Below are 23,741 nucleotides of genomic sequence, written 5' to 3' on the forward strand. Positions count from 1 at the left end.
CCCCCGTTGACCCCAGCCTGTCGCCGAGCTGGGGTCCTGCTCCCAGCACTCGGCACGAGCCCTCGTGGGGCCACAGCGGCTCAGGATGTGTCTGGCCCCTGCTCTGGGACTGGGGGAGGACAGTTTTGGGATGTCACATCCTCTCTGGGTGGCAAGAAGGGGGTCACATCCCACCAGGGAGCTGAACTGTCAGCAGGTCTCAGTCCGTCCGTTCCCCCCCGCCCTGGGTTTCTCTGCTGTTGAATTGCTGGGGTTTGACAAAAATTAACAGTTTGGACCTGCTTTATTTTTTTCTTTCTATTTTTCCTTTGCTAAGAAGTTTGGGGTTTGTTTAAAAAGGTTTACATTCTTCTGAGAGCACGGAAAAACAGGATCTGGGGGGTTGTTTCCACTCTGGCTCCACAGGCTGACAAAGACAGAAGTTAACTCTTTTCCGTTTCTGTTTGACGCTGCTGCGGGTGAAAGACATCCCTGCCCAGGCTGGCAGCTGCCCCATAGCTCCACTGGTTCTCAGCCCTGGAGTGCCCAGCTCTCCTGCAGTCTCATCCCCTCTTCAGCATCCTCTTCCCATTGCAGGTAGGGGCTGCAGGGAGATGTATTTACTTGTGTTTCATTTCTCGCTGTGGCCTTCAGTAGCTCACTTTAAGCCATACCTTATCCCAGCACTGGCAGAAAGCAGCTGGCTGCAGCTGGCTACCAGGGTTTTGTTCCTAGGCATGCCTTCCCTTCCTGCAAGGGACAAGCTTCCTGGGACCAGTGCAGGAGGGTTTGAGTTGCTGCTGGTTTTAACCCCACCTGCACTACCATCCGTAAGGGAGGCCACCCAGCTGGTGCTGACAGCTTCCCGCGTTAAATTGATTAAATTTAATACAGAAATGGCTCAGACCACAGCGCTGGGAATTAAAGGTGTATAAATTGCATGGCACATCACATGTGCCAGAGCTCGTCCAGTCCACTCCTGCCCAGATGTGGTGGGTGCCCACAGGTGGCTGTCACCTGTGTTTGCCCAGGCACCGCAGACTCCATAGGGCTGCACGGGAACCTCTCCTGTCTGCATTTGCACGGTCAGCAGCACCTCCTGAGGCTGCCTCCATAGCTCCAGGCTGCAGCAGAGGTGGCAAGCAGGCAGCAGCAGCCCAGGAGACATTTCCCCTGCCCCCTTCTTGCAGGAACACGCCACTCCCCTCCTCCTCAGCCTCCTCCCAGCTTTTCATCCCGTTTCTCCAGTTTGCCACAATCCTTTTTCTGTCTGCAGCCCTGGCCTTTCGTGGCATGCAAATTTAATAAATACTCTCTCTGTTTCTCCGTGCTGGCTGTTAATGGGAGTGCTCAATAGCGGCTTTCCAGCCCCACAGTGAGCCTTTGAGAGCTGCCTCTCGCTCCCTCTGCACCCATCATGAGAACCCTGCCTGGCCCTGCTCCCTGTCCTACAGCAAGGGAGGCACAGCATCCCCATCCCACAGCCACCACTGCTTCGCCATCTGTGGGCTCCTTGTACCCTGCTGCTGAAGGAAATTAAATTGGCCTGACGTGTCTCATTCTTGACAAAGTTATATCAGGTATTATTCATCTCTGTGCTAACTTCCAGATGCTCACAAAACTGCTTCAGATTATTCATGCCAGCATTTTTCTGGGATGGGAAGTGGTTTGTAGCTCCCCACTCCTTCTTTTTTCCTCACTTAGATGGGTACTGTGGTTCCTGGTCTTGGGCTACTAAGAGAACATCTTCCCAGCCACTGAAGGCTCTGAGATCCTTGCAGCAAGTTTGATCCCAGTTTAATTCTAAAATGGATCATCCAGTCTAAAAACACTAAACACACCACATACCATTTTATAGTAAAAAATATTGAGGGGTTGTTTCTCCTACTTCCATGCTACTTTTGTCTCTGATAAAGAGACATATTGTGGAGGGACTGAAGCCTCCAATTATTACAAATGAGAACTACTTTTTTCTTCAGGATCACCAGAAGAAATGTTTACAAACACACTGATTTTCTGCAACAATTTCCACTTGTGGAAGAACATCCCTTCTTGTCAGTAAGAATGCTTTTCTGTTGGATGCTCCAGTTATGTTCCATACATCTTTCAGGCAAGGATCTTTCAGATGCTCTACTCCTTCTTGTGTAATATCTTGGCTCTGGGTCTTGGCTCTGCTGCAGATGAAGGAGTCTGAGGGCTCTTGGGAGCTTGGAGGGTTCAATGGGACAGCAGTGGAAAACATCCATAATTAAGAGGATATTTATGAGACTCCTTAGGAGGAACATTCAAAAACTGGTGGTTTCTCACCCCAGAGTCCTCCTGGGACTGGGCCGCATGGGGTGCTGATCCCCCTTGCAGGGAGGGTACTTGCATGTCCACACCATGATCCTCACCCTGGATCTCAAGGGGTCTGAGCTCCTCCAGGAGGTCTCCAATCACAAGAGAAGCCAAGGCCCTTCTCCAATCTGCGTGTCTGAAAGCCTCCAGGGATGTTCCAATGGGATGTGGCATTGGCCACATGACCAAGGAGGGTTCTTGAATTTTCCTCCCCAGGGTTTTATTCTTTAAGGTGCTGGCAATGAGAAAACCTCCTTTGCACCCTTCCCCCACCTCAAAGCATCCTTTATAAAAATAAAGTGCCCAAAATAGCCCTAGACAGTGCTTGACATTTGCCAGACAGCTGCTCTCAAGAGTGCTCCAAAGGTTATGGATTGCTCTCTGCTTCCCTCCTTCTCCCTCCCTACCACTGCCTGCGTGAACCTTGGAGCAGGGCCAGGTTTGATCGGAGTCTCATGGTTTGTAAAAGCCAGATTTGAGAGGAAGACAGGATGCAGGGAGGTGTTTGTGTGTTGCTGCCTCCTGTCCCAACAGGCAGCTCAGAGCAGAGCTGGGGCAAATTCTGCAAGGGGAGCTGCAAACCCTTGTGCGAGTTCTGCCCCTGCCTGGGCTGGAAGGATGCTGCCACAGAAGCCCAGTGTCCACAGTGCAGGGTTGTCACCACCTGCGAAGTGTTGAGCACCATTGCTTGATCTCCCAGGTGTGTGAAAGCACAATAGGGGGTACACCTCACCCTGTGCAGCCAGGAAGGGGGTCACACCTGGCTGCAGGGTCACACCCAGTCCTAATGGGTTCCCAACAGATGCATGGTCAGCCCAGGATGCCAGGGGTGCCTAGGAAAGTCATGGCTCAAAGGAAGACTTGGGAGTCACATTGGGTCCAAGCCCCAGCTCAGGCCTAAGGAGTCTGGAGAGGGAGCAATCAGGATGGGAGAGCTGCAAGGATACAGTGATCAGTGCTGAAATTGGCTCCCAGAGGGGAATGTGGGGATACAAGGAGAGGCCAAAGGAAGGACCTGGCCAGGCAAGCCCTGCAATGAGAGGCAAAAGGGGCACAGCTTTGCAGAGAGCAGTTTGAAAAGATAATCGAAGCACCTGCAAGAGTCAGGGAGCTCCTTCAGTCCAAAAGCGGCACTGGTTCTATGCAGCCAGGGGGTTTGTCATGTTTCTTGGGAGCACCTAAGAAGAGTTGCAGCTGGAGACAGGACACTGTCTATGGCCAAGAGGGGACCTGGAATTACATAGGACGACCCCTTCCCATGGGGGTTGGCCGGTGTATCTCAAACAAGGACAAGGTCTCACTGTGGAGTGGGAGAAACACCCCTTCTGTGCAGCTGGTGTTCTATGCAGGGAACATAAAGTTGGGGCCTGAAAACTGAAAGATAAAGGCAAGAATTTTTAAGTTAAATACATAGAGAAATACTTGAAGTCCATTGTCTTAATCAAAATGAGAAGACTGCAGCAGCAAGGCATGACCCAGTTTTGTTATCTAGTAACCAAATAAATATATGCATGTATTTTAAGCAAAAGAATCAGCAGCTTTTAAATAGAAAAAAAGCATGTACACAGGAAGGAAATTGATCAAATTGAGCATCTTTGAAATGTTAAGTGCAGTAAAAATTTGGGTTATACTTAACAAGTAAGGAATAGAGGCCTCAAAGAACTTTTAAGTCCCAGCAGCCTGACTACATCGTGCTGTGCTGCACTGGAGGCAGGGTAAATGGCAGGATCACAGTCAGCTGTATCCATAACATTACCAAGTTCGGGAGTTATCAAATACTGGGAGGTCTTCAGGTTTGGGTCTGTTTTCCCTTATCACAGCTGTGGGGCTTGCACCTGCTCAGGGCAGGGTCACCCCTGCCCCCTAGGCAGCCCTCAGGGCTCTTCTGTGGCTGAGGGATGAGGATGGGGGGATGCAAGAGAAGCCATCTAAGGGAGTTGGTGGCTCTGGCAGAGCCACACAGCCCAGAGGAGCCTCACAGGCAGCCTAGCTTGCTTGTGAGGTTTTTTGCTTTTTCCTCCCACTTTTATGTTTACACACATTAAGGTTTCCAAGGAAGTGCATTTCTGGCTGAGGCCACACTGCCAGTTTTCCGCAGGATCTGTCTCATTTCCTGGGACATGAGACTATTTTAAGGACTCTTCATGTCTCCAAGAAAAGTAACTTCTAAGATGTTTTTCAGTGCCTGTTTCTCCAGCCCGCACACTGATCTGTCCCTGCAGTTTCACCACCCAACAACTTTGATGTCTAGGAGTCTGCAGGGCTCACCTCTGAAGCATTTCCCATCACATGTCTGGCTGTTTATACCTTCAAGGCGTGCAGCCATCCTTTTCTGTTTAAGGACTGTCTTGACCACATCAGTAGAGTGAGAATTTCTAAAAATAGATGAACTGGCAAACTTCTCAATATGGAAAATGACACGCTTTTGAAATCTCTGGAAAAGAATGGATTCCTTAAAGTATAGTTTACAAATACTGATTTCATTATTTATGGTAGCTGTAAAGCACAGTGCATTCAGAAAGCTTCGTCCCATTGAAGAAGTGTGTTACTCATTACCACAGCTTTAGCATTCCAGCATGTTCCTCAGCAGAAATGTAGCCAAGAGAACAAGCTGGAGGCATACACAGGGACAGCCTGGGGGGAAGCTGCTTCTCATTTCATGTTGGAAAGGGTCTGTGAATAGGAGAAGGGGAGACTCAGGGGAAGCACAGGATCCTGTGTTAGAGTCTCTGGCAATACCAGACCAAGAGGGTAAGGCAAGGAAATTAAATAGTAACAAATTCACAGCTGGACAGAGAAGAAAACAGATTATTATGAAATAAACACTCAGTCCAAGACACCACTGAGCCAAGGTTGGAGCTGGGTATTAGAGTGGTGCTTCTCTGGCTAAGGTGCTGGGGACTGAAGGTTAGGCATAAACCCCATGAGTTTTGGGAAGAAACACCAATTTGTAAAGCACACAGATGATCTCAGATGGGTGGTTTTCCTCCACACTTGTTCACTCAGCACCCTCTCCTCCCATCCCTCCTTGGTACACCCAAAAGTTTATGTATTCTTTGCTGTTCTTCCTTCAGTATTTAGCTTACGCACCACAATCTCTGGCATTTCTTTTCCTCAAACGGTGTTCTGGACAGAGACTAACTCTCCTCCAAGTCTTTCGAAAAGCACCCAGTTTTCCCGGGAATCTTTCTCAGGATCCCAGGATTTAAATTTCTCTGGGATCTTTGCTCTTACCCTGCCACTATGTTGTCCCTCACTCACTCCACTTTTTTCATTCCTAAAGCCACTGGTAGCCAGGGGAACATGCTCCTTTTTATGCCAGCTGTCCTGCTCTTATTGTTTCTTTTAAAAGATTTATTGCATCGTTGCTCTCTGCTCCTCTCACTATTTCCACTGGTGTATTTGTAGACAGAGGGAAGCATTGCAAGACTGCCTGCACCTGTTCCTCTGAGCCCTCCTTCTCCTCTGCATCTTGCCCTTCTGTGAAACCCTGCTGCAGGAATTCCATGCTAGGCTTGTGTTTCACCCTTGAGTCGTACCTTTGGAGCTCTGAAACCATGCTCTGAAGTCTTGGCGCTGCAGAAGCAAGAGGTTTCTCAGGAATGTTCTGTAAGGGTTTGGGGTCTGCTTCAACTGTTACAGCCATGTATAGATGTATGAGTGTGTGTGTGTGTATATATAGGAAATTTCTGGCATCCCACCACAATGGCAAGCAATCAGAGGGTAATTTCTTGGCACTGAGGGCAGTGTACCCAGCCCCTCTGACAGTGCTGGTCCTCGGCAGGACCCTGCTCTGGCTGCTCCCCCTGAGCACCCACAGGCACTTGCTTTGGGAACGCTGCATCCATCAGTTCAGTACTGAGGGGATGCTGAGCTTCCTAAGTCCTTGTGCCAGTGTCATTTGCATAGTGGTGGCTAGGATGGAGATCATCTGGACTCTTCCTGTTTCTCCTTCAATGCATGTTCACTGGGAGGTACATGGACAACCCCATCCACGGTGCTCTGCTGTACAGCTGAGAGGAGGCTGTTCCTCCCACGTGTTGAGAAGTTCCCTGCTATGAGAACATACTCCCCCTAAAACCTTACGGGCTGCCGCCTCCCACAGTCAGCGCAGCTGGGCATGTGTCTGCCCTTGGCTCTCACCTGGCTAATCACACCATGGAGCACACACCGTCCTTCAGCACGGCCACGCTCAGCTATGTCACCGTGAGACTCAGCAATGGCAGCTCTGAGATCCCCTGCAAGCACCAGCACCCACCCAAACTGCTGGAGGCAGCAGATAAACACCTGCCAGCAAAAGGAGTTTGCACACATTTATGTCCCATCCTCAGGTTGTTCTTGGCTCATCTCCCCAGGGCTGGGCGGTGCCCAGGGAGATCAGCAGCTCTCTTGAAGCAAGGAGTTAGTGCCGTGCTGTAATTATTTGCTCTGTGATGTATTTATAACTTTTACATCTATCTGACATTCTATGGCCAGGCATTACAAGAGAAAACTGCTTTCCATTACTCACAGCCATGAGCTCTCATTCAGGGTATTTTTCCTTCCTGTGACATCAAGTTGGCATGGCACAGTGGGGCCCAGTGCTGGCCTCACTGACACAACCCACGATGCTCCAGGAGCTGAGCAAACAGATTGCCACCATGCTGTGATGGACCTCACCTTCAGTCAGATCTTGGGTGGAAGACTGTTGCTTTTCCAGGCTGAATTTTCTGGCAGTAACCCTCCCATTAAGTGTGACAAAAAATCCCATTCCACAGTGGCCCACTGCTGCAGCAGTCTCATGTGAGGTCCCACAGAAGAGAGTGAAGAAAAATTAGTGTCAGGGGACAGAAGAACCTTGTTTGGCCCCTTTGTGAAAAAAGACAGCGAGTTTTAAAATCTCCCAGGGAGGGTGACTGTGCTCAGCTCCCTGAAGCACGAGCCACACATGGCAACCCCCTGCCTGCACCCCCCCACGTCTGGCTTCGCTGTCAGCTGCCAAGTTGGCATCCCTGTTCTGTGCCTCAGCTGACACAGGGACAGTGAGGACTTTGCACCATCTGGGCATGGGGAAAGTGTGACCAAGGGACAAATGTCACCTTTATGCTGATGGCACCAGACCCAAAGCACGCAGACGGCTCCTCCGGCAGCCCTGGCGTGGCCGTGGAGGGAGGTAAGAGAACACCAACCCACCGCAGACAGCTCCTGACACTGACCCCTCCTTTCTCCTCCTGACTGAAATTTTCCAGCCTTCAGTCCCGCTGCAGCCAGGGCCAGGGGCAAATGTCTCACTCCAGCTGCATCCTGCAGAGCACTGGAACAGGAGCACTCCTGCTCTGCTTCCAGGCAGCATGACCCCAAGAACAGCCCCATCTGCCTCCTTCATGCAACTTCACCTTTGCATGCTCCAAGCCTCCAAGAGGTTTTACAGGGGCAGTTGCATGCTGCATGAGGGTGTCTCTGTGGATCGGTTGGAAAAGCTGGACTCTGGTCACTCTTGGTCTGGCTGAGTGGCCAGATGGGACTGAGCATCCCCCTCTTCCCTCTCCCCTGGTTTCTCTCACCTCTGCTGCCTTTCAAACACCAATCTCATTCCTGGATGCCTCAGAGATACTGGTTACCCCTGCCTGGATTTGATCTGTGTCCACGTTTGAGCTGGTATCCAGCATTTCCCTCCTGTCTGCCATCGTGGTGACATGTGGGGACAGTCTCACTACTGGAGCAGTTTGCAGCCCTGCAGGATTGCAGCCCACTGGTGTCCCCATGCGGTCCGGGGCTGTGCACAGTCCAGGTGCTGCAAGGGGTTGTCACACAGGCAGAGGGATATCTTTGATCATGAGGCATCCTCCCACCTTTTGGGGCCACCCTGATGTTGGGGCTCTGATATGCCCACATACATTACAAGATGACACACATGCACATTTGTATCTTCTCCCTTTGCTCTGACAAATTGCTTTGCATTAAAGTTGCTTCTCATGGCTACCCCGAGGTTGGGGTAATCTGTGCTCCTGAGTTCCAGCTAACCTAGGAAAGACAAGGAAAGACAGGTTATAAAACAAAAACGGGCTTCCCAGAGCTTAACTCGCAGAGCCTGTGACTTGCCACCAGCTGCAGACAAGCACCGTGAGAAAACGGAGCGAGCTGAGAGCCCCGTGCAGCTCCAGGCAGCCGGCAGCTGCTGTGCAGGGAGGGTGGAGCAGCAGGCTGGGGATTAGGGAGCACAGGCGAGGGGGGTGCCAGGGCCCCTGGTTTGGTGTGGGAGCCAAACTGGCCACCAAGCCTTCTCCCCAAAGCTCCTGGTGTGAGTGATGCTGTGCCAGAGGCTCTGCAGCTTTGGCTGCGGTGGCAAAGGTGAGACAATGGGGGGCTGTCGGTAAGTCTGGGGTGCCCCATCACCCTGCTGTTCCGGCCCAGGGATGTTCCCAGCTCAGGGATGGACACCAAGCTGATCCCGGGGGTATGTCCCTGCCACTGTGTCCCGGGCACTCAACATAGAGGAGAAGAGGGCTCGTGGGACTGGGGTGGTTTGCTCTCCCACACCTCACACCCACTTCTATTCCCTTATCTGAAGGGTGTGGGGTCTCCACCATCCCCATCATGGGGCCATCTCCTGTGCTCCTTGGGGGGAGGGGGGCTTTGGCTGGGTGGAAGTTTCCTGCTGCAGCTTGGGGCCAACAGGGAAAAGGAGGGGGAAAACTTTTCTCTTTGGAGGAGAGCTGCTGATGGGTGATTAATGGCCATGGCCAGACCACTGGGCTTGTGCCATCTGATAAGAGGCCTTCTGACAAAACAGACCTGTTGCTGGGGAATTCATCATGCCTCACTCAGCAGCAATCAGATAAGAACAGGGCTGGATCCCTCCCATTCATCCTCTTCATTCCCTCTTCTCCACCCTCTCCTTTCACCCTGTTTGCCAGAGCGTTTCATTCTCAGAAGTGAACTCAGAAGGCACAAGAGCTCTCTGCCATGAGTGGGGGGAAAGAGCCAAGGCTAACCCTTTTTTAGGGTTTAGGGGCAGGGTCTTTCAGTCTGGCACCTTTTCTTAGTCCTCCTGTAGGATCTCCCTCAATTTCTTCTCTCCTTTGATGAAAATCATCCAGCTTTAAACCAAGGGGTCACGCTTATAGGAAAAAACCATCTCTGGGGGTGGCAATGTCCAACCACACACTTTTCATGGGTGGTTTTGAGTCAAACTCTGCCCATCTCATGGGCTCTCACCCAAAAATTAGACTTGCCGTGTTTTAGTTAGGGACTACTTTTTCAGCTGCTAAAAGAAGGAGGCAGTTTTTGGGAGGCTGGGGTGCTGTGGACCCCACTGGCACAAGGCTGCAGGCTGTGTGTGCATGTGTGTCTGTGCAAGCCAAACCTCCCTGCGGGGTATGGATGTGATCCCAGACCAACAGCGCTGGAAAACTATTCCACTTAGAGGGTCTTGGGAAGGGATCCTGGGAGGCTTTTGGGTTATCCCGCGGGGAGCAGGGAGGGGCCGCCTGGGCTGCTGAGCTGGTGCTGGGCTGGGCTGTGAGCACGGGCAGCTCTGATGGCACTTCATTATCCTTTCAGCTTCTTCCCTCTCCCAGCACAGAGCAGGATCCCCCGCCCCTCACCCAGACACCAGTGCCCAGGCTGCCCAAAAGACCCCGATTTCCAGCAAACCTAATCCTATAGACACACACTAACAAATACACATCTTGTCATTGTGGGATTTATCATGCCACAAGGGCACTTATGCAGTCAGGGATCTCCAGCAACGCTGGAGTCACATTTTTCTCTCCTGCAAAGGATGGGGAACGGGGGTGGAACCCAGCCAGGGCAGGCACCATCCAGGGTGTGCCACCACGGGCCATGCATGAGCCCCACACTGGGGCGCTTCCCACACCTCTTCTTCAAAAAGGCTTTTGCAAGCAATGTCCCGGAGCAGATTGAATTAGAGCCTAATAAAGCAGTGGTAATTTGCAAACTGGAAATGCTCCAGGGAGCCCAGGACTAATTATTAAAGTCTTCCTCCTCCCCTGCCTTCCCCTGGAGGTATCTGGTTGAAGGTAGCCAAGCTCTAGCCCAGCTGTCCTGGCTTTCCTTCCACGCCCCACTCCTGTGCTTGCTGTCATTCTCACCGTTGAAGTTTTTCCCATCCTTGATGGAGTCAGATTAAATATAGGACCAGAGACTGACCAAAATAAAAGCTTAGCATCAAATAACTAATTTTGGTTTAAATTTTTCTGCTATTAAAAATGTAGTTGTTACATAAAACATTTGTTTTTAGGGTAAGGATTTCAAGCTCAAAAAGAGTTTTTGATTTTCATCACACCAGAATTTGAATAAAACCAGATTTTTTTTAAAGATAGCATTTTGAGGGCTTTTCCCTTTTGAATTTAAATTAGAAACTGGAGTGGGAAATACTTTAAAAATCAAAACTTCTGGCTAAAATGCTTCTTTTTTCATCAGTTCAGCTCAAGTCCCTCCTTTTCCAAAGCAGCAAGAGCTTCCAGGACTTGGCAGTGTTGGGTTATTGTCAAAGCATCCTGCTTTTCCCTTGTCATGGTGGGAGAGTGATGGTGACCCCCAGACCTCTCACAGGGCCAGTGGTGACAGGCGGCTCACAGTGTCACAGTGCTGACACTGGGGAAACCTGTGGGGCTGGAGGATGACGACAGTCCCTTTCTTCTGGTGTGGGGACAAGACCTGCCCCTTGGAGACAGCAACCCAGCATGGGAGTTCAGGGCACAATGACACCTCTGTCCCATGTGTAGGATCTCCATACCCTACCGAGCACCCATGGGTGCCTCATCGGGCTCCTGGTTTTTGCAAGCTCAGGGTAGCCAAGGGGCTGTGGGACTGCTGTCCTGCTTTCCACCTCTTGTACTCCATATGCTGCACATGGCAGTGCAGGATCTGCTGTCAGAGGGTTTGGGCCCATTGCTGGGGGCTCCAAGTGTGACAGCCCCTTGGCCAGGTTTCCTGAGCTGCCTTATGGCAGCAGGTGCCCTGAATTTGAGCGTGGGCTGCCTTGAGTGTTGAGAGGTCAGGGTGGCTCTGCCATCCCAGCAATGTGCCCGCTAAGCAGGGATCAGCAGCGAGGAGAAACGTTATCCCGACAAGCCTCTCGCTCGAGTGCTCAGCAGCTAAGGTCAGAGCAGAGGGGAAGCTATTGGACCTTTCGGCCTGCTGGCAATCCCCTGATGGTATTTTTGTTGCCCTGCTTGCCAGACCTGCTGCCTCCCAGCTGGCTGGAAGGGAGGGAGCTGTGGGGATGTGCTCTGTGCTGCTGTAGTTGTGCCTTCAGCAGCAGGGTCAGCCTGCATGGCAGCAATGAGGGACCCCTGGCCCCATACACAGAGGAGTGTCCAGGAGCATCCTGGAAATCACCCCAGCACTGGGTGATGCAGACAGCTGAAGGACTCCTCACACACTGCACCAGTGCTGTGTAAAAGCCAGCCAGGGGACACTGGAGAGCAGTGGGACTGGGGCAGCCAGCAGCTCCATCATATATCTGTGCTGTAGCTCAGCCCTCGCATGCACAGCACACCACTTCTTAGTTCACTGGTAGGGGATGGGTGTTACTGCTAAGAAAGCACTCAGATGTCCCCTGAGAAGGAATTTTGGAAAGCAGTTAATTCATCTTTAGAGCTCCCAACAACCTCTAGCACCCTGAAACTCCTGAGTTATGAATCAGAAAAACTACCCATCATCTGCATTCTTCTTGCCCCTAATTTCTGAGCATTCAGCAGACACTGCAGGCTGCTTTCAGCAGGCACAAGGACACAGCCAGTGCCTTTCCTGTGGGATGACTCTGTCCAGCTGGGCCAGGCAGAGCTGGTCACTGATGGTGCATTGGTCATCCTGGATGCTGCTGGGCACCTCCATGAACACAGGAGAGGTTTAAGCAAGGTAATTCCCTCTTCCCACCTGTGCATCATATGAGAGTCAACTGTTGCCTAGCAAATGCACCTGGGACATAAACACGGTCATTAGCACTTATGTACATGTATGATCCATGCTCCAGTGACTCACTGGGGACAGGCAGAGCAACAAGGGCAGCCCAGTCTGCCTTTAAAAAGGATCTGGACCAACACTGCAGAGATGATGAGCTGCCATAGCACAGGGCCCGCTAAACCTCACACTCCATGTTTCTTCCTCCTGCCAGTGCAATCAGACCTCTGTGGAGCATCAGTAAGGCCAAGGCTCATTTGGAACTGAGCTTGTAAGCCTTGGAAAAATTTGGCTGATCCTTCGTGAATATTTGACTGATGCATTTGGAAAGTATAACAAAACCCAAACCAGAGAAGGGCTGCAGGAGCTGTTTGCTTTTCTTGCTCGGTTCTGGCAAGGAGAAAATGATGACCCTGAGCTTCCAAGCACAGTTCCTCTTCATGTGAGTTGTCCCCAGTCAAGGGCTTTCAAGCAAGGACTTTAGGTCTAAACCTAATGCCAACAGCAAATATTTTCTCCACTTGAGAGGCCGTGTGGGGATACTTGCAGTCAAGTAGGGGAGCAGCAGGCACAATCTTGCAATCAGGGTCTGCCTCTGCTCCCAGGGTGGACACAGCCTGGGTCTGTAGCAGGTGACACATCAGACTTTGCCCTTGCAGTGAGAAAGGATGTGAGCCATCACAGTTGTGGCCAGGCAGTGAAAAAGGTGCCAGTAAGATGCTGGAGCCCCAGATTTTCTCACTGTGCTGGAGCTCATCTACAGTCGAGAGCCAGAGAGGCCACACTGCTGTCCTCGATTTGCAGAGATAAGCCCTAGCCATGCTGTCCAGTCAGTGCCTGGGTCAGGGTTTTCCCAGAGCCTGGGAGCATTTGCATCCAGTGTTTGACTTGGCCCATGGTTTCTAACACCCCCTGGCCTCATTCTGTACCCGCTAATATCATTGTCTATCTGGCAGCAGCAGATCCCCAGTCTGCACGGATGCAACCCAGGAAAGACTCCAAGCTAATTTTATTAGAGCTTTGGTTTGTTTGGGTTTGGACAACAGATTTAGAAGGGGGTGAAAGCCTGAGATCTGCTTCTGCCTGTCCCTCTGAATTTGTGTAGCTCTGACCAGATAAGTCAGCATTGCTCTCCAAAAGTTTCTGAAATAGCAAAAGGTGCACAACGTGCTAACTGGAGTCATTAAGAAGTCAATAGTAAGGCACTATCAGGGATATTCCAGCCCTCCACCGGCTGCAGAGCATCCAGGTAATTTTTTTGGTAAAAAGGGAGCAAGTCTACCTCTCTTCTCACTCCTTAAAGCTATCATTGACAATGGACCCATCTTAACATTTGAGAAAATACATCAAGAGCTGTGGAATCAGGTCTCAGGTGAATCTGAGCATGGCTGTTGGCCAAGCAACATATCCTGGGCACCATGGAGCCTGGGGAGCTGGCTCTGCTCCTGAGCACCACTCTTACTTTAAGAGGACCAGGTGGGAGATGTTTTGGGGGTCTGCAGGCAGAAGGTCAGCACTGGACCCATCAAGGAGCACTGCAGCCAGCTGTGCTGGCAGGGGCTAAGGGCATGTCGATAGCACAATTGCAGACTGCAGCCATCCTACCCTTCTTATGCCATTACAAGTAGCTCGGCCACCCTAATGAGAGCTGTGGCTTCCTGTGGAAGAGGTTCTCACCAAACGTGCTCCCCAAGAGTCCCTGGTGCTAACCTGGGCCAGGAGCTATGGCACAGATGGACCTGGGACTGACAGCACGCCTCCAGGACACGCTGCAGGTCAGGGACTGTTGTCCTTTTCTAGCTGGTTTGGGATGTTGACAGGAGTAGGAGAGTGGGGCAACACTGCAGAAAAGCAGAGGGTAGAGAAGCTAAGGAGCTTTATTTTAATTGATCCAGGTTCACTGAGCCTGCCAAGTTAATGAGTCCCCAGCAAGCAGCTTTAATGAGAGCCCATGGCAGGCTTAGGAGAAGGAGATGAAAATGAGGGCAGAAATAGGTGCTTGTCTGTAGAGCCTGGTCGGCTGGGGCCAGCACAGCAAGAAGGAAGCTGGGGAGGGCTGGCAGCAGGCACAGAGGCACCAGCCAACCATTGAACACACTGCTTCAGTGCTTTGCATTGCTGCCCTCCTGCCAAGCCCCAGCCTGGCTCTCCTGCTCCCTGGGTCGGCAATTAATCCACTGGCAGGGGGTTGGGGGGAAAAAAGGGACAGGCTGTTCCCCACCCTCTATTCAGCTAGGTCTTGCTTTTGTGTGAGTTTAGAGCTGCCAGACGTGGGGGCTCCCACAGCAAGGCAGCCAACCCCTCCACACAAAGCTGAGGGCCATGCTGAAGCTCCAGCACCAAGCTCCTCCAGGAAATACTGTGCTGATGGCCACTGCAACACCCAAAAGGGCTGTGGTGGGCAAGGAGGATGCTAGAGAAAAGGAAGGGGGCTGGCTGCTCCCCCAGCAGCTGGAATGTGGGTTCAAGAGCATCCCCCCCCAGCACGCAGCATCGTCTGCCTTCTCTCATAGATGTGGGCAGGGATGTCCAGTGCTGGAGCCAGGGCCGAGCCCACACCAGGCAGGCTGACCATGGCCAGGGCTCTGGCCGGCTGCAGGCACCACACAGCCTGAAAGGGGCCATTGTCTGCCCAGAGCTTTGAAGACACAGAGTTTTGTACACGTGCCAGGTGGTGAGAGCACGGCATGGGGGTAGCTCCTGGCTCCCCGAGTGGCTGCTCCTGTTCTCAGCACCCCACACCCTTCATGAGCCCACACCAGGCAGGCTGACCATGGCCAGGGCTCTGGCCGGCTGCAGGCACCACACAGCCTGAAAGGGGCCATTGTCTGCCCAGAGCTTTGAAGACACAGAGTTTTGTACACGTGCCAGGTGGTGAGAGCACGGCATGGGGGTAGCTCCTGGCTCCCCGAGTGGCTGCTCCTGTTCTCAGCACCCCACACCCTTCATCTAGGGGAAACCGGGGCTGGGGCTGGGGCAGGGCAGCTGCTGTGAGTTCACTGGAGCAGCACTTTCCCACAGTCTGGAGAAGTGACACATGGCTCTCACACATTCCTGTGCCGTGGCCGGCAGTCAAGGCGGGAGGGAGGGAAGGGAGGCTGGGAGGCTTGAGGGAGGCTGCGGCTGCTGTAGCTACTGATTAGCAGGTTCCGACGTTGGCACCAGCCCTGCCCGCAGAGGGAGAAGGCAGCGGTGGGGGCAGAGCCAGCCTGGGAGCTTTGTGGGGGACACACAACACTCTGGGACAGGCTCTGATCCAAGCCTTCCCTGGGGGTTTGGCTCCCCTTTGTCTGCCTGGCTTTGCCCAGCCTGCGGCACGGTGCCCAGCAGCCCACGCTCCCTGCCCGTGGCACTGGCATCTGCCCACACTGCCCCAGCAGCCCTCGTGTCCCTTGGCGTTCCCCCGAGCACAGGTGGGGTGTGCATGGGGCCAGTGTTGGTGCTTGGGGGAAGCACTGGAGCCTGGAGAGCAGCACAGTTGCTCCTGCCAAACAGCAGCCTCACTTCCCAGGCAAGCTAGCCAGCTTGCCCAGGGAGCCAGGCAGGGAGTGCAGAGGATTGGCAGTGTCCCAGTGCACCAGTGGGTGCTGGGGCAGCCTGACAGAGCACCCAGAGAGGTGTCAAATGAGATCCTGGTGCAGGAAAAGAAGGGTCTTCCCACATGCTCCCCAGGATGGCAGTGAAGGAACCGCTGCCCAGGGTCTGGGCCCTCTTTGCAGGCAATGTTTTCCCTCACATAAGCTTTTATTCACATGCATTGGGTATTTTTTCTGAATTTGTGCCGACTGCAGAACCTCATTCCACACATGGGGGAAGGCTGGGGTCAGAGCTTCCAAGCCCATGGAAGCACTTTGCAGGTTCCCAGGAGGCCCAGGCAAGCATCTCCCAGGGCTTCAGCAGTCCAGTTGCTCCCAGCCCTGCCCTGCAGCCAGGAGACTGTACAGCCCCTGCCCTAGCCCAGGGAAAGGCCCTTGTGTCGGGAAGTGAGAGGTGTACTCGGGTGTACCCAGCTGCTGCCAGGTGAAGGATCCGGCTGCGTGACGGGGCTGGTGATTCACAGTGTGCTGCAACCTGCACTGGCCCCGTCTGCTGGAGCAGTCCCGGTGGTTCCCAGCCCGCCCCCGCTGGGGCCTCCATCCCGCAGAGCTGGCAGAGGGCCTGGGGCAGTGGCTGTGGGGCTGGGCTGGGGGGCTGCTCCTCACCTCCCTGCTGAGGTGAACCCTCCCTTGTGATAACATCAGTTTCCCAACCCTGCACAGGCTGCAATGCTCATTCCCATGGAGCACCTGTGGCTTTAGTCCCTTTTATTTGGGAGCCCAAAGCAAGGACAGGCACATCCTGGTTCCTGCTGCATTCCACCATTGCCCAGCTTGGTGGGAGGAAGGAAGAGGCTAAGGATGACCTTCCCTTTGCCTGCCACCCCCTTTTCCTCTGTCCTGGGGGAGACTCCCAGGCTGAGGTTTAAGAAGGACTGCAGTGTTCCACATCCCAAGGTACTCTGCTTGGCAGCAAGGACAAGGACTTGAGTGAGCTGGTAGTGACACTACGCTGCCCAGATGTCTCTGCCCTACTGTCATGTCTCAAAGCCCTGCCAGGCTCCCACTGACATGGCACACTGAGCTCCCAAAAATTCCTTGGGCTCATCCAGCTCTTGCCCAGGTCCCCACAAGTTTACACAGCTGAGCCCTGAGCCTGCCCCCAGGATAAGGCAGCTGGTGGCCGTGGCCTTAACTGGGACGATGGCAGCTCCAGCTCTGCCCCACTCTGCCTGTGGGAAAGTCATCTCTTGCCTGTTTCCACTCCTGTTTTGTGTATTCAGGCCATGGGTTCTTCTCTCCAGAGCCTGGAGCAGCTCCAGCCTTAGGTGGGGTCTCAGTACTGTCATGCAAAAGCTGTGGCAATCTAAGTGCTACACCACCACAAGCAATTGAATTTACAAGTTTCCCAGTCCTCCCAAAAGTCCAAGGAGCTGGTTTCATGCCTTCCTCCCTGCCTCTTGCCTTCGCTTGCTCATTTTGTTTGATTCCAGGCTAACCATGACCTTCTCAAAGGCTGGAAAGGGCTTTTCACCAAACAGCTGGAGGCAAATCTGGGATGGCCTGGGGATTCCAGACAATGCAAACATTCTCTTTTATCTTACCTATGTATTTTTGCTCCTCCCAATTAGCTGCCTGCTCTGTCTGATCCCTATTTCCCTGCGGTTCCTTCCAGCAGCCCTGCCTTAGAAACATTTTGGCAGAGAAGCACATCCCTGGCCCTGCAGCTCTTCCAACAGCTCTCTGGTGGGTGTGGGTGCTGGCCCTGCACTCAGACACCAGCGAGGCGAGGCAGGCACTGGTGCTGCAGCTCATGGCAGCCTGAGCTTTTGGGCATCTCTTCTGCAGCATTCCCTGCAGGAGTTTCTTCCCCTGTCCTCATTACGGGTGACAGGAACCAAACACGTGACTGGAGGCTGCTTAGACATCCTCCAGGGAAGAAGCATTTGCTTTCAGAGCTTTGTCTCCTCTTTGTCCTCATCTTCACACAAGAAAAGCTGAGGAGAAAAGAAGTTGAGCAAGACCATGTGTCACAGCTGGCTGTGAGGACCAAGTCTCTAGCACTGATATTTGGAGTGGACAGGCTCCTCCAAGTCTTGGGGATAGAGCCTGACTTTGCATTTTTCTGCACTGGGAGGAGGGAAGAGCATCCACCTCTTCTTTCAAAAGGATACATACAAAAGCAATAAAAAATGTAGGCTTCAATGGCACCACTAATTGGATCTCAGAAAGGGTTTATTTGTTTGCCATGTGTGATCCCCAGGTCAGGGAAACCATAGCAAAGAAGACCACAATTTTCAAAATTCTCAAAATAGTCTCAAAATTGTGAAGGAAGCAGAACAGCCTAAGACCCTTTAAAGTATTTGCTTTTACAGGAAACCAGATAGCTGGATCACTGCTATACGAGTGCTGCTGATATGTCCTCTCCCTGCACTTGGCTGTTACCTGGCCATTTCAAATATTATTTTTTGAAAACCACTTCCATAAATCAACAAACACAGCCCAGCACCAGCAGAACAGCCCACATGGCTGGAGAGCTGGTGGCCACCGCCAGTCACTGAAGTAGAACAAACCAGCAATAATGCAAAAAAATGCAGACCACAAAGCCTATAAAAACACATTTCTTGCTTTTATTAGACCGAAGCAACCGTATGAAAAGGGCATGTGAGCCCAAGATGCCCAGACAGAGGACAGCAAGGATTGCCACTGCCTTGTAAACTTGAGGTGTGCGGATCCTCTGCCTGCCTCTCATGCTTCCTGCTGCCCCACGGATAGGGGGGAGAGGAGGCTCCACCACAGCATGCCTGGCTAGCAGGGACATGCATCCCTGCTGGAGCCAGCTGGGATGGGGAGTGGGTATGGAGGGGAGAGGCACAGCAGGGTGGTGGCACTCGTGAAAGGATGGGTGTTGCTGAGTGTCCAGCACTGATGTGTTGGCATCACACAGCTGAGGGGAGGATGCAGCAGCATTTCATCACTTGTCTCACGCTCACTGGGGCCTCCCACCTGGGGAAATGTTATTTTTGCCTTCCCAGATACTTCTTTTCATGTCAAAAATAAAATGTGGAAGGGAAATATTTGTTGTCATCCCTCATTCAGCTTGGTGGAAACCGTAACAACAGTGGGAGCTCAAGGAGGAGAGCAGCATGGCACCCTCCCTTCCCAAGGAAAATAAAAGCTACCAGACCCAGCATGGGCAGATAATTTAAAAAAAAAAAAAAAAAAAAAAAAAAAAAAAGAAAGAAAAAGAAAGAAAAAGAAAGAAAAAGAAAGCCCCTTTTTCTGCTCTTCAAGGCAAAATCTCCTCAGCGAGTGCTGGCAAAGAAAGGCATCTTGTTCAGGGGCTCTGAAAGGCAAGATGAAAGGGGAAACCTACATTTTTCAGCCCAGCCTGTTTCTGACATGGGAAAATAGCGCAGACAAGAATAGATAGCTTGTTGGCTCATTTTTTCCTTGACAGATTATCTGTGTGAATGCACCATATTAAGCCGGGAGTAAGACGCCAGGACCCCCCCACTGTGGCTCTCCCCCTTCCCCAGCTACCTTGAGAGCAGCGAGGAGTGAGGAGCTGTGATTTGTGAGTGTGCAGGGCTCTGGAGGAGCACAGGGCAGCCATCCATCACCAGCCACCTATTTTGCCACCCCTCGTGTGCTCAGCAGCCTTCTGCCCCCACACTCAGGCTCCTTCATGCCCTAAAAATACAACTGTAACCTTGTCAAAAGCTAAGCTCAGGTTAGGAGGAGCTGTACTGAGATTAATTTAGTGATGCACAGAGCAGGACATGCTCCCGTGATGGGACAGGAAAGGGTGACCATGGCCATCGACAGCCCATGGGGGCCTGGGCTGGTGCCAGCACTGCTATGGGGTGGCACTTGACTCCCCGAGGGAGCCCGTTTTGGCTCCAAATGCTGCTGCTGCTGCCGTGGCAGCTCCCTCCCACGGTGGCTTTCGCTGCACTCTCAGTAGCTCAGAGCCATTGTTCCCGCCCCAGCACATGGGTCATTAGCTGTGGCGGGCTGTGTGACCCACCAGCACTGTGACCCATGACGGTGGCTCTCCGCTGCCAGCTACGGATTGCCAGGCACCACGTCATTAAAATAAATGTGCAGGTGCCACACTTAGAGCTTGAGGGAGGCTCATGCCAGCTGTCTCCCGGCTGAATCAGGTTTGCACACTGCAAAGAAAGCAAAAATGGTTCAAGTGAGGGCTCTGTGGATGCCTGGGGGGAGGCTGGTGCTGCCTCCATGGGCACCAGGAGCACGGCACCATCAGTCCTGCTGCTCCCATCAGTGGGTCATGCTCTTGGCTTCTCTTCAGAAATGAATCCCTGTCAGAGGGCAGAATATGTGGCTGCTTTGCCCAGGCCCGGGCATGCGTACCAAAAAGCTTCACTTAGGTCCAAACCAACACAACAGCTAAAAGAATGCAACTAAAAGTCCTGTGCATTTTGGATCATCTTTGTCACCTTCTGAGCCATTTGAGTCCTATTTCCAGGTTTTACTCCACGGGTGGAAGAAAGAACTAGCCAAGTTATTAGACAATGATTTTCCTTTCCTCACAAGGCTCCTGTAGGGTGTGCAAGCCACGATGCCCCAGATGCAGCAAGAACGTGGTCACCAGCAGCACCAAAAGGAAGCCACTGAGGCATGACAGGATGATCAGGGAATGTGCCTGGCCAGACCATGGCTCACTGGGAAGATCTCCCCTCCTCCAGCACCTGGGATGTTCACTGAGCTAAGCAAAACCTGTCCTGCATACCCCTGCATTCCCCTGCATCCTGCCAGCCCTGCAGCCGTGTGCATGCGTGTGCAGGTGCGTCTGCCTGGGCGTGCAGCAAGGTGCTGCCTCCTGCCCGGGCAGTGCCTCTGTGTGGTGTGTGTGTGTGTGTGTGTGTGTGTGTGTGTGTGTGTGTGCACAGGGAGGCCTGTTTGCATACGAAAGTGGCCGTGTGCTCCGGAGGGCTGTATCATTTATTGTATGATCTTATCTGGCGCGTGCCTCAGCCGCCCTTTCCCACACTCTGCATGCTCTGCTGCCAAGGCCCCGGGCTTAGCCTGTCAGCATTACCCGGGCTCAGCAGGCAGGCAGTAATTCCCTGAATAAAGAAAACATTTTAAGGTTTGACAAGTCCAGCATTTGCATGTCTGTTTTCAGAGAAATAACCATCTCAGGGGATTAAGCCCTTTTTTTTCCCATCCAGCCCAAAGTATGAAAACATTCTTGACATAGTTGCCTGAAAAAAGGATTTCTATAGAGTAAAATACCTTGCGTCCTGCGTGAGTCCAATGATTTGCTTTGGGCGGAAGGGAAAAAAAACAGAAAAGGAAAAAAAGAAAGAAAAGAGGCGCTCCAGTCCAATAGGTTGTTGGTTTTAAAGTGGGTGAAATGCGCCAGCAAGCACCATGGATCCCAGGCGCTGCACACCCCGGGAAGGATTTGCATCCCTCCCTCACTGCCCACCTCTTTGTGCCGCACCGGCAGTGCCTGTCCACTGGGCTCCCCGTGGGGCTCAGGCTGTGCTGGAGCTCAGCATCAGCATTGCTGCTGAGCTGAATGAATCCCCCCCGCTCAGCAGACCCACAGGGGCAGGCAGCTGCCCGAGGAGGAGGGCCAGGAGCTCCGGGGGGCTCAGCTTGCTTGAGGCATGTCCCAACACAGAGACTTTGTCCGCCCTTGCCGTGCGTGTCCTGGAGAATCGCTTGCCTGCTGCCAGGTCAAGACAGGTGACATGCTGCCACAGGAAAGCACTGGTCCCTGAAGGGTTGGGAGCAGGCTGTGGCAGAGGAGTGTAGCCAGGTTGGCTAAATGCCAATTTTATTTACTTAGAATAAATCGGATTTACAAAGGGCTTGTCACCCTCTGACTCCAAAGAGGAGCTCTCACTTTGCCAAATTCAGCCTCCCCAGGATTTGGCCCTCTGGTGCACTACTGGGGGTACTGGGAGAGACCAGTCTTTGCCCCGGTACTGTCTGGCAGCTCCTGTGCTGGCAGCTGCCTTTGGAGCCCTCAAGCAAGAAGGCGCACGTGGGAATTACACACACATGCCAGCCTCGGGCCCGGGCTGGTGATGAGCATCGTTCACTCCTCTGGGCTCTCCACCACGGTGCTGTTCTGCACACCCGGGATGCTCCCAGCTGTGCTGGCCGCCGGCTCCCATCCCGCCAGGGCTGGTGGTGGAGCCTGGCGCGGCTGTTTGCAATTTGTCAGGGTGCTTTGCCTTCCTCCCCCCACCTCCCCCCGCGAGCACACTGGCTTTCTTCACAGCTAAATGAGGCTTTAAACCAGGGGATAATACAGCTTTAACACGGAGAGGCTTAAAAAGCAAAAGTGAATCATTTCTCAGTTCTCCTTCCCATAATCTCTCCTGGTAACATTAATTATGAGTTTGCGCAGAGTGCCCCAAGGCAAGCGCTGCTTTCCCAGGACAATTAAAGTTACTTAATTATTAAAAACCATGTGTGCTGTTCCTGTGCGTTCCCCAAAGCACCGTGAGGCAGGCGGCCTGCCTCAGCTCACACACTTTCTCAGAGCAGCAATTGAAGCATCTGTGGGAAAGTCTGCTCCTTTGTAATTCCTCCGGCATAATCTCTGCAAATCCCACCCCAGGCCCGCGCCCTGGAGGGCGAGCGATGCCGGCGGCCAGCCCCTGCCCCTGGCCCTCGCGTGCAGGATGGCAGCACTGGGGCAGGTGGCAGGGTGCCAGGCACAGGTGCTGGCCAGGCTGCTCACTATGGGAAGAAGGGACCTTGGGGGGACTGGATTTTGGTGTGGAGCTGTGGAGGATGCTGAGCTCTCTTGCCACTGCTCCAGGGTCACAGCAGGGCTGGCCAGATAGGCAGCAAATGGCTTTGCACAAAAAAACCTCCCACTTGCCAAAGGCCAGGTGTTGCCCTGACAGATGAGTCCTGCTGTCCCAGTGCCTCCTTCTCCTTGCAGGAGCACCAGGCTGTGCACCCAGCATCTGCCGCCCAGATAGCCGTAACACTTCCCTATCTCTGGAAATGTTCAAGGTCAGGCTGGATGGGGCTTTGAGCAACCTGATCTAGTGGGTAGCATCCCTGCCTGTGGCAGAGAAGTTGGAACTAGATGATCTTCAAGGTTCCTTCCAACCCAAACCATTGATTGTATGATCCTATGACATCACCCCAGTGTGCAATGCAGAGACAGGTTCAGCTTCTTTTTCTTCCTGACTCAAGATATTTGTCAATGTGACAGAGGAAAACTTGGTCAATCCTTGCTCATAAAAGTCAGGGAGGGGTGAAGGTGCTGCACAGTGGAGAGAGCAGTAGCAGGCAGGGCAGCATTTCTGGCTGGCAGCTCAAAGCTAGTGCGGCCCATGGAAAACAAAGCACCAGGGCGCAGCTTCCTGCCTGGCCCTTTGCATCTCAGAAAGTGCCTCTGTTTGCTCAGCTCAGCTCAGCCTTATGGTCTGGTATCCTGCTTCCTTCACCCTTTTCCCAGGCCAAGAATTGCCAGCTCACAGTGCAGGAGGAGCCCCAGGCCCTGCTGTGAAGGTGGCAGGTACTGGGGGGAGCAGAGGAGCTCAGGTGTGGGTAAGCTCTGTCTCACCCACTGTTGATGTGTCAGACTGACTCAACATCAGTGGGTGCAGCTTTCCCCACTTAGTGCTTTTGGCTGCTACCCCAGCCTGTGGCCGAGGGTTTCACAGCTGGGCAGTGCCTGATGAAGGCAAAGGCGTCCTCCTCCTTGTTTTGGACATATTCTCAACATGATTTCACTGTTCCAGTTTGATGCCAGCTCTCTCTCCACCTCATACTTTGACTCCTGGGACCTTTATGACCTTCCTTCAGCTTTTCCAAGCTTATGTGACCATGACATCTGATCTTTCCTGATCTTTCCTCACCATGCCTCCAGACTCTACTCCCAGGCATCCTTAAGGCCTTTCTTCATATTTCTTTATTTCCCTTATATCCTTTTTGAGAAAAAAATGCTGCACATACTACTCCAAAAGAGAATGT

At 52.7% G+C, this 23,741-nt stretch overlaps 1 long non-coding RNA gene across 5 annotated transcripts in view; it reads right to left on the reverse strand.

Annotated features, from left to right (window-relative positions):
- Window positions 1–264: 264 nt before the first annotated feature.
- LOC108444750 overlaps window positions 265–23,741 on the reverse strand; it is a 33,995-nt gene continuing 10,518 nt past the window's right edge. Inside the window, exons 1-3 of one of the 5 annotated variants that reach the window (XR_001859414.1) lie at window positions 8,148–10,723; window positions 4,585–4,750; window positions 265–3,690 (exon numbers count right to left, since the gene is read on the reverse strand). This is a non-coding gene — a long non-coding RNA (uncharacterized LOC108444750). Of the gene's footprint in view, window positions 3,691–4,584; window positions 10,724–23,741 lie in introns of those variants that run through there. The other 4 variants (XR_001859412.1, XR_001859411.1, XR_001859413.1 and 1 more) reach the window with 4 other exon arrangements.

Source organism: Corvus brachyrhynchos, unplaced genomic scaffold (genome assembly GCF_000691975.1).
Source record: "Corvus brachyrhynchos isolate BGI_N302 unplaced genomic scaffold, ASM69197v1 scaffold221, whole genome shotgun sequence".
In the NCBI taxonomy this organism is placed as follows: domain Eukaryota; kingdom Metazoa; phylum Chordata; class Aves; order Passeriformes; family Corvidae; genus Corvus; species Corvus brachyrhynchos.